Here is an 8,421-nt window from a genome sequence, read left to right as displayed (position 1 = left end):
AACAGGGATAGCTCCGCGTCACAGCCATATCCGTTACTAGCGCCATGCGCAGGCGTCATCTGCTGGTCATAGCGTTCCATTCCGTCACAGCAAACGTTGTGGTGAGCTAATGCACCTGTCAGCGTTCGTATGGGGGTTAAGCAGAACAGCACCGGTACGCCCGATGTTATTCTTGATGTGAATCCTCAGGTATGGCCTATCATGGCCACGGGTTACATCGGGGCATGTCGGTCTCTTCCTTAGTGTCAGAGTTTTGACCCAGGCCCATACGTTTGGACCTAGAGTGGTTGGTGGTGGTATGGACCCCCGTCGGGCGAGGTAGAGCCCGTGGCCTCGGGGTCGAGCGAGGCGGAGCACAAACCCAAGGGTCGGGTGAGGCGGAGCCCGCCCCCAGAGGTCGGGTGAGGTGGAGCACAAACCCAAGGGTCGGGCGAGGTGGAGCCCATGGCCTCGGGGTTGGGCGAGGCGGAGCTCGCCCCCAGAGGTCGGGTGAGGCAGAGCACAAACCCAAGGGTCGAACGAGGCGGAGCCTGCGGCCTTGAGGTCGGGTGGAGTTGTAGTCGCGCTCTTGACTGTTCGGATGAATCAATGTTGATGGTCATTAGCTCATCCTCTTCGGGTACCCTAGTATTGGTTCCCGACAATAAGGGAGTAGGATGTTAATTACTCAGTGGCGATGCTCCTGTGAAAACACAACGCCCACCGCAACCATACATTATATTGAACGAAAATGAATCACAACTTGCCACAAGTTATTAGCACAGGATATAACTAACTGAGCTATTTTTTAGGAGTTACTGTCGGAAAAGCCTAGCTCGTCAAAGTATTAAAGCCATTTTCTGACGAAAAAACTAGAATTGGTCAAACTTTCTAACTTCAACCAACAATATTAAAACTTATAGATTGACAGCACAATACTGATTTTATTGGATTTGGTAGCAGGACAGTAAAAGTGATTAGATAAACTATATGAAGATTTTTTCATAACACTACTACTGTTGTCCCAAAATATAAGAATTTTTAGGACTCCTAGAACATATTAAACAATAAGGGAAAAGTTTATTATAGCCTTATTAAATAGGTCCACCTCTTGATTCAGCTATTTTTTGGGCTAATAATTATCTACTACATAAAAAAGGCTTTACTCCTGCCACATCACGGAAGGCTATATAAAGGAACTATGGTAGTGATATATCACTCCCCTCTATATTACAAGTTGGTATGGCTAGTTGGATGGACCCAAAATCTTTCTCTAATATAATTTTAGCTTGGTGCTCTTTAGTCCCGACTCTACATATTTTCCTCTCTCTCTCTCTCTCTCGCTCCAAAATCCGAATTAACCTTCTCTCGTGGTGAAGTTCCAAATCAACACCTCTCTCTATCAATTTTTTTGGCTCCGCCCCCTCACGTATCATTTTACTGTAGCTCCTTGCATGCAGCTCCTCCTCTGAAGTTGTTTCTCCCATATCTATTCGGTGGGTTTTTTTTTGAGAAGCCACAACAAAAGCTCTTTTAGAAGACATACAAAAGAGGCTATAAGTCCTCTCTATGTGCCTCCTCCTCCCCTCACCCCTCCTCCACTTACCTCGCCCCTCCCCCATGACATTTGATCCTCTGTCCATCATGGGATCCACAACCAAATATGGTTGGAGTCCACTAAAATTTGGCTAGAGTAGAGATTCACAGCGTGCAAATATAATAGGTCCTTGCCGAGCCATGGGTGAAGAAGTAGAGAATGTCAGCGACGGCAATGAAGAATGGGTCAGCACGGGCGATGACAACAATGGGAAATTGCGGTGTCATAGCAAGGGACGAGTAATCAGTACGACAATGGAAATTAGCTAGGCACCACTCACGCATGTGTGTGGATCTTATGACTAGTTTGGTGCGAAAGTTGAATAATTCACATTCATAAGTTTAAGGAAGTGCTCCAATGTTGTAAGTATCATTGAGTTCAGTATGTAGTATATTTCAACAAGTGTATTACAGACCCTTTTATGTCTAATTTCATTATTATGTTCATGATGACTAAATGAAAAGCGTGCCTTCATGCAAGACCAACTTGATCGGTAGCATTGCTTTGTGCTACCTCTCAGTTCTTCAACATGTGATGTTTGCTTAGTTCAAAATTGAACTAATGGATGTCAAGTATTAAACAAGAGAGGGTGGAGACTTGGAACAGGAATAAGATTTAATGCTTTGGTAGTAGTAAGTCTTAAATAATCTAAAATTTATTCTTTGAATGTTATTATGCCCGTTTTCTATGGTGAGATGCTTATTTAGTGTTTGACTTCAAAACACCAACAAGTACTTTAAATATGTTCTATATATAGTTGGTCCATGGAGGAGCAACAAATTAAATATAATTACCTATTATTAACTTGGGACTTTATTATAGGTTCTCTTTATTAGGGGGGAAACGTTAGCTCCGGCTTTGGGCTCAATTGCAGTGCTCAGATAATTGCAAAGATCATATTCTTGAAGCGTGCAAGTTTACTGCCATGCGGGTTTTTGCGTCTAATAGATGGTCTTTTGTGTACCATCTCAGTCTTTAGTTAGAAGCATGTAATAATTTTAATCTCTTGGTGTGTTTTTTTTTTTTTTGCTAACCGGAATTTCATAAGATTTAATCCTTGTTCGAAATGGATATATAGGAAATTTTCCTATAAGATTGCAATCTTCTAAAATTCTTATATTTTTCTTTGTTCAAAAGGGGACCTTATTAACAACATGAAGTATTTGCAACAGGACAGGAGGATGAAAAGACAAACGATTGGCATATATGCAAATCTCGCATTCTCAACGGCACTTCTTTTATCCGGCCGAGCAGGAATGTCAACAAACTCTAGTTAATCCTACGAAAGGCAGCAATGTCCAATGGCATGCATCATCTCGGAAGCAAGCGAATTAACAGGCATCATTGTTGTTAATAAGTTAACCCTGACATGACGCGCGCGTGGCTATATTCTATGAACCTAGCAGCGAGCTAGGCAGATGCAGATACCAACGCTGCTGCCTAGCCTAGCTAGCTAGGGAGCTAGCCCTGGCATCGATGCCATGCATGCTTGTTTGTTCCAATGCCATGTTTAGTTCCATTTCCATCATATCAAACTTGCGGTATATGCATGGAGTACTAAATATTGACGAAATCAAAAACTAATTACACAGTTTGGTTGTACTTTGCGAGACGAACGTTTTGAGCCTAATTAGTCAACGATTGGACAATTATTACCAATTACAAACGGAATGCTACAGTACACTATAGTATCTAAGGTGAATCGGACGACGCCAACTTCGACGAACTAAACGCGGCCTAGCTTGGGAATTCTTCTAGATATCGATCGACAGTGGAGGTTGTTAGTTCGTCATCTCGTAGATTACTAAATTAGGCGCCAAGCCGGAAAGGTTTCAACTTTAAATAGAAGAAGTGAACCTAGCTAGCTAGTTACCAAAATATGTACTCTTCATTTTTGCTTTTCTACATATATTAGTCATGTTCGCTTCTCTTATAATCCATCTTTTTAACTTGTTTTTTCAGCTGGAACAGTGTTTTTCTCTCACAACAAATCAGCTGGAACAATGTTTCGGCTTGTTTTTTTCAGCGAAGCAAACGGGGCCATTGTTTTAACTATGTATCTAAATATATTGTATATCTAAGTGCATAGCAAAAGCTATGCAATAAAAACTTCAAAATGTCTTATAATTTGGGATTTGAGGTAGTAGTGAAAATAGTCACGTCTTCAATGGAAATACGAACACCAATTCGAAAGACTATTCGTATAATTTTATATGTAAGTATATATGTGGATGCGATGAGTTTAAAAAAATTGAGTGACTGAATATTCTTTTAAATTGGTTTTTAAATTTCTTTAGAAGATGAAATTTGCACGGCATATTGTGCTGGAAAGCTAGCCTTTGACCCTATCACTGTGAGCCGGAAAAGGGTACCGGGCCGGAGAGCTGTAGCTGGCGCTGCACGGAAAAGCGCGCACCGGAAGGCCGGCCGAGTGAGTTATTTTTTTAAAAAAAAGGCCGGTCCAATGGACCGGTGGTGCCCTCGCGCCCGCGCGACTCTCCTCCCAGGCCCTCGCGACTCTCCTCCTTGCTCGGGCCTAAAGCTGCAAAGAATGGGCCGGTGTGCATGGGCCTAGTGGGATTCCCCTCCCTAGCCCTGCTATTTTTTTTTCTCTTTGGCCCTTTGCTTTGGTTGATTCGATTCGAGGACGAGAATTGGTAGGTCTCGGTTGCGTGCAGTGTCGGCGATGAGGTCAGGTAGGCTGCAAAAGCAAAAGGCAACAGCGTGTACCCTTTTTTTTCTTGTTTATTTAGGTCCTCCTCCGTCCATCCATCCATTTTCTCCACTGAAAAAGAGGGCGAGTCTCTCTTCTCGCTTCCTCGTCACACCGTAGGGAAAAACTGCACCTGAGTGCAGAGACGTACCAGAGACCAGGGAGGGACACACACAACGAGATGGTAGTGATGAGCCAACGCCACGCAAATTCCTCGGTCTACGACTCTGGCTGCGTTTAGTTAAAAAAAAAATCCCTAAAAAATACTACAGTAGCTATCACATTAAATTTTATGATACGTGCATGGAGCATTAAATATAGACGAAAAAAACTAATTGTACAGTTTGGTTGGAAATCGCGAGACGAACGTTTTGAGCCTAATTAACCCGTGATTGAACACTAATTGTCAAATAAAAATAAAAGTGCTACAGTAGTTAAACTCCCAAATTTCACTGAACTAAACACAGTCCTCTACCTGGTTCATCCTTGGACTCACTCGAGCACGACGGCGACTCCTCCGTCCACAACGACCGCCGGAAAAAACTCGTGGCCAGCCATGGTGATCCGAGCAGAGCTGACCGAGCTTGCCCCGGTCCGGGCCGGTCCGGTCCTGTGCACCGATGCATGCAAACAAACAAACCAACGCTCACTTTAATTTTGTGGTACGAAAATTTTCACGGCAACATGATTTGGTATTCTAGTCGTTGGTGACTGTATCTTTCAATAAATAAAATGAGCTTTAGTTTGAAAGGAAGGGAAACCTGGCGTCGGTTTCAGCGCTTTTTCCTTGGGGTCCCGAGGACGTCTCTTCCAGAGGTCATCCTCCTCGCGTCATCCTGGCCGAAAGGGCACGGTGGCGAAGGCCCTCACTGACCGCCCCAGCCGCCGAGAAAACAACGGGAAAACGGGTGAGCCAGGTTTCGGGGTTTGGACGAAATGACGTGCAGAAAACGAGAGCAGCTGGAGATGGATGGATTCCCGTCCATTCGTCCATGGAGCTTGTCAGATCAGCCTCAGCGTGTGAGATTGGAAAGCGGCTTTGTCTGAAGGGCGGCCGTGTCTCGTTCGTTTCAAATCGCACATATCAATGGTAGTATAGTGGCCGCCGGCCAGGCATGGCCCCTCTAGCCCACCTACTAAAATTTAGAAGATATATATTATATAGGGTATTTAAATATTAATAACAAAATAAATTACATAATACATCGGTACTCTACGAGACGAATTTTTTAAACCTAATTAATTTATCATTAGCACATGTTACTGTGGCAAAATATTGTCAAATCATGGACTAATTAGGCTCAAAAGATTCGTCTCGCAAATTAGTCGCAAACTGTGTAATTAGTTTTGTAATTAGTCTATATTTAATACTCCATGTATCCAAACATTCAATGGGACAACGACTAAAGTTTAGGAAGGGGACAACCAACCCCCCCTAACTCTAATAATCATTATCATAGGGCCCTGATGGCAGATTAGGGCTCCAAACCTTAACAGTGCTACTCCCTACTCTATGCTTAGAGCCTTGGAGGCATGCGTGATCACGTCAAGGATTCTACGCAAAAAAACACTGTTGCAGTGGAGTACTGGTGGATGATGATCGATGTCCCGGCGGTGCCCGGTGTAGTGTAGCACGTACAGTGCGTACCAACTTAGCTGAGCGGGGATTAATCACAATTCACACCCCATTAACTGTCCTGTCACACCTTGCTGGCTCTGCTGTTAAACAATCCTGCTGAGATTAGGCCGATCCAGCCCTAGCTGCGGCTTGCTTGTAAATGCGAGTTAATTAGAAGTTGGACAAGACCAGACGACCGTGACGGCCCCCCCAGCCGGCGGCCGTAGCCAGGCTGTTGGGCTGGCCAGAAAAATAAGAAAAAAAAAACTGTTTCGATTAGATTGCTGCGAGAGAAAAATATTATTGTAATTGAAAGACATTGTTTATGTAAATAGTGCCCGTGTGAGTGGGCTGGCCAGCACCAGCCTAGCCAGCCGAACAGACGAAGTATGTGTACGTCCTCACCGTCAGTCTCCGAGCCAAGACAAGCAGCCTGTTCGGCTGGTGCTGATACGATCGTATACGATCATGGATTATTACTGCTGGCTAATTTGATGTGAGAGAAAAATACTGTTCTAACTAAATTTACGATACGCACAGGTAACTTTGTCGATCGCCTTCCTTCCGTCTTCTGAAAAAGCAGCCGAGACATGGACTTTCTATTCCATTGTGCCAGCCTGTGTGTATGTGTGGTCATCCGAACTGAATTCAATCCTTGTATATTATCTTATAGACTCGTTTGTTTGGAGGAATTTTAGAGAATTCTAGAGGAATTTGGAGAAATTTATGAGAGAAAAGCACTGTTCTGGATGAAAAAAAAAAAGCGGATCAAGCCAGGTTTAAGGGCACACGAACTGGGGCCTATTCGCGTGCCCTTAAACCCGGCTTGATCCGCTTCTTTTTTCATCCGGAACAGTGTTTTCCTCTCATAAATTCCTCCAGATTTCTCTAGATTCCTCCAGATTTCTCTAAAATTTACATGGATGGTCCTCGAACTTGTGAGGTGTGTCATCCCTGTCCTGAAGTTAGAAAGTGTCAGCCTGTTCGTTTGGTTGTGGCTTGTCGTAAACGATCGTAAATTTTCAGCCGGAACAGTATTTTTCTCTCACACAAACCAGACAACATTACTTCTTCACGAACCAGCAATGATACGAACCAGCCAACCGAATAAGTTGTGTGTTATTCCGATCCTTAAACTCTATTTAGGTCTCATATTTATCCATACATGTATGGAGCCACGTGTCAGCTCTATCTCCCATCTCCCACCTCTCTCATGGCCATGGCTAGCTCGTCCTGTGTGCCAGCGTGCGTGTTCGGCCCAGTGTTGCTGCGGCGGCGGCTAACCTGCGCATCGGCGCTCGTCGGCGATGGTGCTCGCCCGCGCGACCGCGGCAGCTGCTTGCTCGCGCACACGTTTGCGCCGCCGACGGCGGCTTCTCGCCTGCAAGCCTGCTGCTCGCTTGCGCGGTCGCGGCTCGCGAATGTGTCTATGCGCGCCGGCAGCATCTCGCCCGCTCACACGTGCGCATGCCTGTCCGGCTGCTCGCAACACACATTCGCATCGGGAGCCGACGGCGCAGAATGGCAGAAGGAAGAGGAAGGAACCGGCGGCAGCGGCACCCTCCCCCTCGGCGAGCCTCGCAGGCACGACAGCTCGCCTCCTCGGCCCTGCGATGCTGCGCGAGCACGACCTTTGCGCGGTTGCGCCCAGGTCCAGTGGCGGTGGTGGGGACGCCGCGAGCGTGGCGCCCCGGTAGCCCGCGACAGGCACGGTTTGGGAGCCGGCTCGCCCGCACGCCTGTGCGTGGCCGCGGCTGGTGCTAGCCTGCACGGCGGCGGCTTGCGCGCGTGCCTGTGCGCAACCGCGGGCTCACCCGCGCGGCGGCGACATGTGCATGTTCCTGTGCGGCTGCTCGTGAATGCAGCTTGCGGCGTGCCCCTGTGCATGATGCTCGCACCGTGCCCTGTGTGGCTGCTCATGCATGCTGCTCGCTGCGCGACGGCTGCTCGTGCATGTTGCTCGCCCATGCCCCTGTGCGGTGGTGATTGCAGTGGCTCGCCTGGGGAAGACAATGATTATTTTCAAAACAGTCCCTGTTGAAGTTTGTAAATCTTTGTGTAATTTATGTGTCTGGGAGATTTTGTTTATAACCCCCACTAATCTTTTAATTTAACCAATTAAGTCTTATCTCTGCTCGTGGGTACAAATTCATACCCGTTTGGATAAATATGAGACCCAAACAGAGTTTAAGAACCGGAGTGACACACTTTCTAAGTTTGAGGACTGGGATGACACAAGGCATAAGTTCGAGGACCCGTCATGAACTTTACTCTATGATATACTTTCTCCTAGTCCCAAAATAAACATACATCATGATTTTCGATCAATTAAAAATTTTCAGAACCTAATTAGATACTTCAGCTAAAGTTATTGTAAAAAGTATATTCCAACTATCACTCTAATGGCACTTATTACACATCATAAATATAATATACTTTTGTACCTCGATAAGTTCATTTATTTTGGGACACAGGTGTAGTGTTGGTGCATTGCGACGAAACATACAATTTATT

This window comes from Miscanthus floridulus, chromosome 6 (genome assembly GCF_019320115.1).
Source record: "Miscanthus floridulus cultivar M001 chromosome 6, ASM1932011v1, whole genome shotgun sequence".
Classification (NCBI taxonomy): Eukaryota; Viridiplantae; Streptophyta; class Magnoliopsida; order Poales; family Poaceae; genus Miscanthus; species Miscanthus floridulus.
The sequence above is the reverse complement of the archived record's forward strand: the minus strand, read 5'-3'. Positions refer to the sequence as shown.